The sequence below is a fragment of the Rhipicephalus microplus genome, unplaced genomic scaffold (assembly GCF_043290135.1).
Source record: "Rhipicephalus microplus isolate Deutch F79 unplaced genomic scaffold, USDA_Rmic scaffold_45, whole genome shotgun sequence".
Taxonomy (NCBI): Eukaryota; Metazoa; Arthropoda; class Arachnida; order Ixodida; family Ixodidae; genus Rhipicephalus; species Rhipicephalus microplus.
This window is the reverse complement of record NW_027464618.1, coordinates 2,770,044-2,779,457: the sequence shown is the minus strand read 5'-3', so window position 1 is coordinate 2,779,457 and position 9,414 is coordinate 2,770,044. Positions and strand designations below refer to the sequence as shown.

At 52.5% G+C, this 9,414-nt stretch overlaps 14 non-coding genes across 14 annotated transcripts; all 14 read left to right on the top strand.

The window, feature by feature from the left end:
• Positions 1-252: 252 nt before the first annotated feature.
• Positions 253-326, top strand: TRNAD-GUC (transfer RNA aspartic acid (anticodon GUC)). The gene has a single exon. It is a non-coding gene; the product is annotated as a tRNA-Asp (tRNA).
• A 224-nt stretch (positions 327-550) lies between these two features.
• Positions 551-624, top strand: TRNAN-GUU (transfer RNA asparagine (anticodon GUU)). Its single transcript has one exon. It is a non-coding gene; the product is annotated as a tRNA-Asn (tRNA).
• Positions 625-699: 75 nt separating this feature from the next.
• TRNAN-GUU (transfer RNA asparagine (anticodon GUU)) lies at positions 700-773 on the top strand. Its single transcript has one exon. It is a non-coding gene; the product is annotated as a tRNA-Asn (tRNA).
• Positions 774-997: 224 nt separating this feature from the next.
• TRNAN-GUU (transfer RNA asparagine (anticodon GUU)) lies at positions 998-1,071 on the top strand. The gene has a single exon. It is a non-coding gene; the product is annotated as a tRNA-Asn (tRNA).
• Positions 1,072-1,146: 75 nt separating this feature from the next.
• Positions 1,147-1,220, top strand: TRNAN-GUU (transfer RNA asparagine (anticodon GUU)). Its single transcript has one exon. It is a non-coding gene; the product is annotated as a tRNA-Asn (tRNA).
• A 6,203-nt stretch (positions 1,221-7,423) lies between these two features.
• Positions 7,424-7,497, top strand: TRNAN-GUU (transfer RNA asparagine (anticodon GUU)). The gene has a single exon. It is a non-coding gene; the product is annotated as a tRNA-Asn (tRNA).
• Positions 7,498-7,721: 224 nt separating this feature from the next.
• TRNAN-GUU (transfer RNA asparagine (anticodon GUU)) lies at positions 7,722-7,795 on the top strand. Its single transcript has one exon. It is a non-coding gene; the product is annotated as a tRNA-Asn (tRNA).
• A 224-nt stretch (positions 7,796-8,019) lies between these two features.
• TRNAN-GUU (transfer RNA asparagine (anticodon GUU)) lies at positions 8,020-8,093 on the top strand. Its single transcript has one exon. It is a non-coding gene; the product is annotated as a tRNA-Asn (tRNA).
• Positions 8,094-8,168: 75 nt separating this feature from the next.
• Positions 8,169-8,242, top strand: TRNAN-GUU (transfer RNA asparagine (anticodon GUU)). Its single transcript has one exon. It is a non-coding gene; the product is annotated as a tRNA-Asn (tRNA).
• Positions 8,243-8,317: 75 nt separating this feature from the next.
• On the top strand, positions 8,318-8,391 carry TRNAN-GUU (transfer RNA asparagine (anticodon GUU)). The gene has a single exon. It is a non-coding gene; the product is annotated as a tRNA-Asn (tRNA).
• Positions 8,392-8,466: 75 nt separating this feature from the next.
• TRNAN-GUU (transfer RNA asparagine (anticodon GUU)) lies at positions 8,467-8,540 on the top strand. The gene has a single exon. It is a non-coding gene; the product is annotated as a tRNA-Asn (tRNA).
• Positions 8,541-8,761: 221 nt separating this feature from the next.
• Positions 8,762-8,835, top strand: TRNAN-GUU (transfer RNA asparagine (anticodon GUU)). The gene has a single exon. It is a non-coding gene; the product is annotated as a tRNA-Asn (tRNA).
• A 74-nt stretch (positions 8,836-8,909) lies between these two features.
• TRNAN-GUU (transfer RNA asparagine (anticodon GUU)) lies at positions 8,910-8,983 on the top strand. Its single transcript has one exon. It is a non-coding gene; the product is annotated as a tRNA-Asn (tRNA).
• A 73-nt stretch (positions 8,984-9,056) lies between these two features.
• Positions 9,057-9,130, top strand: TRNAN-AUU (transfer RNA asparagine (anticodon AUU)). The gene has a single exon. It is a non-coding gene; the product is annotated as a tRNA-Asn (tRNA).
• The last annotated feature ends 284 nt before the right edge of the window (positions 9,131-9,414 follow it).

Here is a 9,414-nt window from a genome sequence, read left to right as displayed (position 1 = left end):
AAAGGTTGGAGGTTCGAGCCCTCCCGTGGGCGGTGTGTCGCTTTTTTTCTTTGCGCTGATAGCTTTGGAAAAATGTTCTGATGGTGATGAGAGTACAGCACGACTGCCTCCGGTGCGCATTTGGCTTACGCGATCGGCTGTTAACTGAAAGGTTGGAGGTTCGAGCCCTCCCGGGGACGTTGTCTTGCTTCTTTTTTTTGCGCTTATAGCTTTGATGGAATGTTCTGATGGTGGTGAGAGAGCACCACGATTGCCTCCGTGGCGTAATCGGCTAGCGCATTCGGCTGTCAACCTAAAGGTTGGAGGTTAGAGCCCTCCCGGTGGCGGTGTGTCGCTATTTTTGTTCTTTGCGCTGATAGCATAGAAAAAAGTTCTGACGGTGGTAAGAGAGCAGAACAATATCCTCCGTGGCGCAGTCTGCTAGCTCGTTGGGTTGTTAACCGAAAGGTTGGAGGTTCGAGCCCTCCCGGGGGCGAGGTGTCGCTTCTTTTTTCTTTGCGCTCATAGCTTTGATGGAATGTTCTTACGGGCGTGAGAGAGCAGGACGATTGCCTCCGTGGCGCAATCGGATAGCGCGTTCGGCTGTTAACCGAAAGGTTGGAGGTTCGAGCCCTCCCGGGGTCGTTGTCTCGCTTCTTTTTTCTTTGCGCTGATAGCTTTGATGGAATGTTCTGACGGTCGTGAGAGAACAGGACGATCGCCTCCATGGCGCAATCGGATAGCGCGTTCGGCTGTTAACCGAAATGTTGGAGGTTCGAGTCCTCCCAGGGGCGTTGTCTCGCTTCTTTTTTCTTTGCGCGGATAGCTTTGATGGAATGTTCTGACGGTCGTGAGAGAGCTGGACGATTGCCTCCGTGGCGCAATCGGATAGCGCGTTCGGATGTTAACCGAAAGGTTGCAGGTACGAGCCCTCCCGGGGGCGTTGTCTCGCTTGTTTTCTCTTTGCGCTGATAGCTTTGATGGAATATACTGACGGGCGTGAGAGAGCTGGACGATCGCCTTCGTGGTGCAATCGGATAGCGCGTTGGGCTGTTGACCGAAAGGTTGGAGGTTCGAGCCCTCCCGGGGGCGTTGTCTCGCTTCTTTTTTCTTTGCGCTGATAGCTTTGATGGAATGTTCTGACGGTCGTGAAAGAGCAGGACGATCGCCTCCGTGGCGCAATCGGATAGCGCGTTCGGCTGTTAACCGAAAGGTTGGAGGTTCGAGCCCTCCCGGGGGCGTTGTCTCGCTTCTTTTTTCTTTGCGCTGATAGCTTTGATGGAATGTTCTGACGGTCGTGAGAGAACAGGGCGATCGCCTCCGTGGCGCAGTCGGCTTGCTCGTTGGGCTGTTAACCGAAAGTTTGGAGGTTCGAGCCCTCCCGGGGACGGGGTGTCGCTTTTTTAGATGCGGAGCATCTAATACTCGAGGCTTGTAGTGCGGCGCCGTCCGCAAGCTTCCTCCTCTTTCTTCCACCATCTGTGCATCCTTTCCTCCTCTACACACCGCGTGCGCTTCTCCTCTTCACGAACATTCGCTAGCTGTATAATGTAGCGCGCATGCGCCGTCACGCTTCGAGAACATCGGCAGCTGACGCGCGCGCATGCGCCGTCGCGCTTCGAGAACATCGGCAGCTGACGCGCGCGCATGCGCCGTTGCGCTTCTCCCCCTTCTCGAACATTCGACAGCTGACAGTGCATGCGCCGTCGCGCTGTATATATACTCAAGGTCGGTGCTCGCTCGCTCAGTTGCCGCTCGTCGGTTGGTTTGTACGGCGCGTCGACGTCCGAGGTCGCAATGATCGACGTCCCTTCGACCAGCGCCGGCCAAAGTGTTGGCGGAACCGCAACCAAGTCGTCGTCCGAAGACAAGGCAGCGCGGAGAAGAGCTCGCGACGCCGAACGTAAACGTCGGCGTCGAGCGGTAGATGCTCAACTTAGAGAACGTGAAGCCGCTGAGAGACGTCAGCGTCGAGCAGCAGCACCGGATTCGGCCGCTTTGAAACGTAAGCGTCGACAAGAGGACCCGGACTTTCGAAAACGGGAAGCCGAGTGCAAGCGTCGGCGACGAGAGGCCGATCCCGATGCTGCCCGCGATAGTCGAATACATGGCGTCGCGACACTCGCAGAAACGCGCAACGCACGACGACTGCAAACACCACCAGCCGACCACCATTCGCGGAACCTGCATCGACCAGGTCTTTGCAAATTTCAACCTACGACCGCTGCAACCCAATCCACTCACTCTTCACTTTACCGACCAAATAGCCATCGTGCTCAAAGTTCGTCGCAATAAATAAACACCGCCCTTTCGCATACGTGTCGTACGTGTTCACTCATTTTACACCCCTCCTACAACCACGTTAACCAATTTAGCCAGCGACCCAAGTAAGTCGCAATTTAACACCCCATTTCACAACCACGTTAACCAATTTAGCCATCGACCCAAGTAAGTCGCACTTTAACACCCCGTTAACCAATTATATGCTCCGCATCCTCCTCAGTGTTCCCCCGAGGGAAGCTGCGGGCAATTTTTTTTTTCTTTGCGCTGACAGCTTTGGAGAAATGTTCTGACGGTGGTAAGAGAGCAGCACGACTGCCTCCGTGGCGCAAAGCATTCTGCTTCCGGCAGTCGTGCTGAACGGATCGCAGGATCATGAGCTCCAGCGGAGCGGCGACAGCGGCCAATCTTAGCCGCGGAAACAGGAACGGAGATAGCGAATACCAGTTTATTTTGCCGCAAATGCCAAAAGGACGACTTGTTATCAACACCGTGTTTTTACACGGTGATGTACGAGCGAGGCCATACAAGGTCGAAGATTTCAGGGACGCATTGACGCCAACGGGCCTGCTGCCGGATGTGGTAAGCCTCGGTGCATACCAGGTTAACCACTTGTGGGCGGTGACATTCAATGATGCCGCTCCCACAAAACGCCTGCTCGCCTTGAAGGAGCTGCAGGTGAAGGGGCGGCGCTGCGTCGTCGTCGACCCACAGGACCAGCAGGTGCGGCTACGAATTCACTGGCTGCTTCACGGGGTGAGCGACGAAGAAGTACGGACGGCGCTGTCGGCTTTCGGCAAGGTCGTGGAGGTGAGCCGTGAGCGGTGGCGTGTCCCGGGCATGGCCGACAAGTGTTCGACCACGAGAACAGCTCTCCTGAAGCTGAAAAGCGGCGTCAGGGTCGAAGACCTTCCGCACCAGATCAGGATCGATGGAGAGCTGGCCTTGCTGGTTGTGCCTGGTCGGCCGATGCAATGCTTGCGCTGCCAAGGCAAAGGGCACGTCCGCCGAGAGTGCAAGGTTCCCCGTTGCTCGCGGTGCAAACGCTTCGGACACGTCGAGGCGGATTGCGTTCGAACGTACGCCAGTGCAATGGGGCCAGCGAAGAACGAGGCGATGGCTGATCACGTCATGGACGCGGCCGAGGCAGAGGACGCCGCCAAAGGGGTCGGAAGCCCAGTGGTCCCTGTGACTACTGGAGGGGCGGCGCAGGCAGACACACCCAAGTTTCCGGAGACTCGCCAGCTTTCGACTACACCGGCCAGCGCCCCGTCAGCGGCCGAGCCTGAGCGGGTCGAGACGGACGTGGTTCCAGTGGGGACAGCTGATACAACGGAGGGTCAGGGAGAGACGGCGGCGGACAGCGACGACGAGATGTGCGTGACCAGCGCCACGCTAAAGCGTCCACTCGACGACTCGGTAGAGCAGGACGGGGCGTCGTCCACCAGCAGCCAGGAGCCGCCTGCGAAGGCGCCGCAAGGGAGGCGGCGTAGTCTCAAACCTAAGCCGAAAGTCCCTACCGACCGGAGACTGGAGGACAAGGCAAAAGAAAACAGCGCTGGGAAGCAGGATGGTCCTGGAGGCGGCTAGCCGAGGGCTGGTCGTGAAGGGTAAGCGCCATGCTCCGGGCCTACTCCTTTAGCGAACAAGTCACTATGGAATTAACTCCGCCATTCAGTATAGCTACGCTTAACGTCAGAGGGTTGGCGGCTAGGCGTAGGCAAAGTCAGCTCTATCGGTTGCTCACAGACCAAGACATAGACGTCCTAGCCGTCCAGGAAACTAAGGTAGACGGAGAGGAGGAGACCGGGAGCATGGTGCGCCGTTTCACTGACCGATATTACGCGGTCGTAAGCCACTCGATAGGAACGTCCGCGGGTTGTGTTCTTTTTGTAAAAAAATTGCAAAGCCTTCTTGTGCAAAGTGTTTTTTCATGCCAGTCGGGCAGAATTGTTTATTGTGACTTTGTTTATGGTGCCACTGAATTCAGAGTTATATGCGTATACGCACCGAATAGTGTAGAAGAGCGTGCTCAGTTTTTTTCTAACCTGTTTCAGTGGACAAAGTGTGATAAGAGGGTGGTTTTGTTAGGTGATTTTAACTGTGTTTTAAGGGCTCGCGATAGAGTCAATAGCACTGGCGTTCGTGACAAAAGCAGTGACGTGCTAGGCAAATTAATAACCGAAAATGACTTGGAAGACGTGTATGAATGTGTGGCAGCAAATCGCGAAGTGATCTACACGCGATTTCATGGCAATAGCCATGCACGTTTAGACCGCATATACCTATCCCTAGATGTATTGCCTATGTGTCACGATTTTTCGGTTGAGCCAGTGTCGTTTTCAGATCACTGTTTGGTTGTGTGTCGCATAGGCATGAAGAAACAGCGTAAGGTTTTCAACTGGGATTTATGGAAACTGAACGCATTGTTACTAAAAGATGAACCATTTTTAGAAGCAGTGCACGAGACCATTAATGAAGTGCTTATGGAAAAAACGGAAACAGTAGCAGAGAAATGGGAGTGTTTAAAGCAGAAGGTGAAAATGAAAGCGCTTGACAGATCGAGCACGCTAAAATTCGAAGCGCAAATAAAAGAAAGAAGTCTTAAGAAAACACTGCAGCAGCTGATAGCCCTAGAAAGTCGGGAGCCTGGGACTTGCAAAGACGAGGTGCGCAGTGTCAAGGAAAAATTAGAACTGCATGACAGAGAGCGTTATCGAGGCGCCTGGGTTCGCGCGCGCGCAAATGATCTTGCCGCGGGTGAGACGCCCACAAAAAGGGCGCTTGGTCTCGAAAAAGCGCAAGGACGCCGAAACCACATCGATAAGGTCTATTGCAACGGGACTCTCGCGAGCGACAATGAAAGCATCGAACGGGCCTTTGTTGCGTATTATCAGTCACTTTTTGCAATTCGAAAAGCGAATGTACATGGTTTTAAAGAAGAGTTTCTCAAGCGCTTGCCGCGGCTTAGTGACGACACAAAAAAGCTTTTAGAAGGCAGAATAACGGAAGGTGAAGTGGAACGCGCGATTGGTCATCTGAACCCCGGAAAGTCACCGGGACCCGATGGCCTAACCGCAGCATGGTAAAAGACGTTTAGAATAGAACTGTCCCCGGGGTTAGCTGAGCTGTTCAATGAGGCGTACGAACGGAAAACTCTGCCGCCCTCCTTCAGCAAAGCGCATACGATATTAATTCCTAAAACGGACGAAGGGGAAAAACTTAAACTGGTGACATCGTATAGGCCCATATCGCTGACCAATGTCGACTACAAGATTTTTATGAAGGTTCTGGCAGCGCGACTTCAAGGTGTCATTAAAGAAATTGTTGGAGAGCACCAAACTTGTGGAATCAAAGGCAGAACCATTAGCTCAAACATTCACAAGATGCGGTGTGTGCTAGAGTGTTGTGACGAAGATTCACTTGGCGTTGCTGTGCTCCAGATAGACCTGGAGAAAGCTTTTGATTGTGTTGCGCATGATATTTTGTTTGTTATCTTAGATCATATTAATGTCGGTTCCATCATCAAGGAGGGAGTGGCCTTGGCGTACCAGAACTGCACAACACGTTTAATTGTTAACAAGTCTTTGGGGGCCCCCATTCACGTAATGCGTTCTGTGCGTCAGGGCTGCCCCCTCAGTCCACTTTTGTTTTGTATTTACATCGAAGCGATGTGCTTAGCGATAAATGAAAATGAAAAAATTCGTGGCTTCAGCTTGGCGGCAGTGGAAGTTAAGCTGCTGGCATATGCAGACGACATTGCGGTGTGTTGTACGAACAAAGAAAGTGTAGAGGAAACGATAAGTGTTGTGAAACATTTTTGTAGCGTCACAGGAAGCCGCGTAAACTGGGCGAAATCTCTTGGGCTTTGGCACGGAAGGTGGCCTTCAAAGCCGGACCTTTTTGCGAATGTGCACTGGACGGAAACACCGACAAGGTACCTCGGTGTTCCCCTGGAATGTTATAACGGCAGCGAGGAGTATTGGTCGCGTCAAACAAAAGAGACGAAGGAAAAAGCAGACAGGTGGAAAGGCATGAACCTGTCTGTTTTCGCTAGGGCTACTGTGTGCAACATGTTTTTTATCGCTAAACTGTGGTATGTGATGCAGGTGTTACATTGTTCAAGGATCAACGTGCAAAGGCTGCACAGAGTGTTCGCAGTTTTTATATGGGGCTCGAAATGGGAAAGGTGCAGACGGACCAACTTGTTCAGGCGCGTGAAGGACGGAGGTCTTGGTTTGGCGCACCTATTTGTGAGACAAGTAGTAAATAGATTTTTGTTTTTCCGTGACGTCAGGGATCCGTTTTTACGTACGGTATGCCAGCTCAGGTTAGGCAGTGCCTTACCAGATTTTGTTGTTACTACGGATAGCCGGCCCGTGACGTTGCGTGGGTATCTCAAGGAAGTGGTAGACAGTGTACGTTTTTTATCTGTACGCTTTTCGATAGATTATCTAGCAAGTGTTAGAAGAAAAGAATTGTACAGAGATGTATGTGCTATGGTTTTGCCAGTACCATTGTACAGGGCCATATACAGTGGAAGACCGGGACAAAACGTACTGAAGCGGGTGAGAAACATGCAGGTACCTACAGGGGTGAAAACTTTTTTCTTCAAGTTACACACAGGAACACTATCAGTAAAGACTTTCACAGAGGAACGGGGTTTTTTTACACTATGGGGGTCACACTGCTTGATATGTAAGAAACCAGAAACAATAGACCATGTTTTTTTGCATTGTTGGGAAGGGGTACATTTTTGGGACATATTACAGAGGACAATAAAGAAGGATTTTCCACTAGACCCACACGGAATAAGGTACCTCGCAGTAACAAATGATGATGGGGTCCCATTCGATGTAGTGATGTTGACCGGTCTCCACTGTATATGGCGTGCACGAATGGCCGGATACCATTTCGACCCGGACGCAAAACCAGCAGTAATTTATTTCAGGCAAAGCATGTCTGCATTCATTGAGTGTAGCAAAATAGAGGATATCGAGCCAGAATGGTTGTCAAGGTTTGAACCCCTGGCAAACCTTAAGTATTTTTAAGAGGACAACATCAGTACAAATGGGACTGATGGCAATGCTTTTTTTTTTAATATATGTGTGTGCAATGATTGCCCTGTACAATGTCCATGCCAGGCAATAAATAAAAAAAAAAAGCCTCCGTGGCGCAATCGGATAGCGCGTTCGGCTGTTAACCGAAAGGTTGGAGGTTCGAGTCCTCCCAGGGGCGTTGTCTCGCTTCTTTTTTCTTTGCGCGAATAGCTTTGATGGAATGTTCTGACGGTCGTGAGAGAGCTGGACGATTGCCTCCGTGACGCAATCGGATAGCGCGATCGGATGTTAACCGAAAGGTTGCAGGTACGAGCCCTCCCGGGGGCGTTGTCTCGCTTCTTTTTTCTTTGCGCTGATAGCTTTGATAGAATGTTCTGACGGTCGTGAGAGAGCAGGACGATTGCCTCCGTGGCGCAATCGGATAGCGCGTTCGGCTGTTAACCGAAAGGTTAAAGGTTCGAGCCCTCCCGGGGGCGTTGTCTCGCTTCTTTTTTCTTTGCGCTGATAGCTTTGATGGAATATACTGACGGTCGTGAGAGAGCTGGATGATCGCCTCCGTGGTGATATCGGATAGCGCGTTGGGCTGTTGACCGAAAGGTTGGAGGTTCGAGCCCTCCCGGGGGCATTGTCTCGCTTCTTTTTTCTTTGCGCTGATAGCTTTGATGGAATGTTCTGACGGTCGTGAAAGAGCAGGACGCTCGCCTCCGTGGCGTAATCGGATAGCGCGTTCGGCTGTTAACCGAAAGGTTGGAGGTTCGAGCCCTCCCGGGGGCGTTGTCTCGCTTCTTTTTTCTTTGCGCTGATAGCTTTGATGGAATGTTCTGACGGTCGTGAGAGAACAGGGCGATCGCCTCCGTGGCGCAATCGGATAGCGCGTTCGGCTGTTAACCGAAAGGTTGGAGGTTCGAGCCCTCCCGGGGGCGAGGTGTCGCTTCTTTTTTCTTTGCGCTGGTAGCTTTGATGGAATATACTGACGGTCGTGAGAGAGCTGGACGATTGCCTCCGTGGCGCAATCGGATAGCGCGTTCGGCTGTTAACCGAAAGGTTGGAGGTTCGAGCCCTCCCGGGGGCGTTGTCTCACTTCTTTCTTCTTTGCGCTGATAGCTTTGATGGAATGTTCTTACGGGCGTGAGAGAGCAGGACGATTGCCTCCGTGGCGCAATCGGATAGCGCGTTCGGCTGTTAACCGAAAGGTTGGAGGTTCGAGCCCTCCCGGGGGCGTTGTCTCGCTTCCTTTTTCTTTGCGCTGATAGCTTTGATGGAATGTTCTGACGGTCGTGAGAGAACAGGACGATCGCCTCCGTGGCGCAATCGGATAGCGCGTTCGGCTGTTAAACGAAAGGTTGGAGGTTCGAGCCCCCCGCGGGCGGTGTGTCGCTTTTTTTCTTTGCGCTGACAGCTTTGGAGAAATGTTCTGACGGTGGTAAGAGAGCAGCACGACTGCCTCCGTGGCGCAATTGGCTAGCACGTTCGGCTGTTAACCGAAAGGTTGGAGGTTCGAGCCCTCCCAGGGGCGAGGTGTCGCTTTTTTTTCTTTGCGCTGACAGCTTTGGAGAAATGTTCTGACGGTGGTAAGAGAGCAGCACGACTGCCTCCGTGGCGCAATTGGCTAGCACGTTCGGCTGTTACCCAAAAGGTTGGAGGTTCGAGCCCTCCCGGGGGCGTTGTCTCGCTTCCTTTTTTTGCGCTGATAGCTTTGATGGAATGTTCTGACGGTCGTGAGAGAGCTGGACGATTGCCTCCGTGGCGCAATCGGATAGCGCATTCGGCTATTAACCGAAAGGTTGGAGGTTCTAGCCCTCCCGGGGGCGTTGTCTCGCTTCTTTTTTCTTTGCGCTGATAGCTTTGATGGAATGTTCTGACGGTCGTGCGAGAGCAGCACGATTGCCTCCGTGGCGCAATTGGCTCGCGCGTTAAGCTGTTAACCGAAAGGTTGGAGGTTCGAGCGCTCCCGTGGGCGTTGTCTCGCTTCTTTTTTCTTTGCGCTGATAGCTTTGATGGAATGTTCTGACGCTCGTGAAAGAGCAGGACGATTGCCTCCGTGGCGCAATCGGCTAGCGCGTTAGGCAGTTAACAGAAAGGTTGGAGGTTCGAG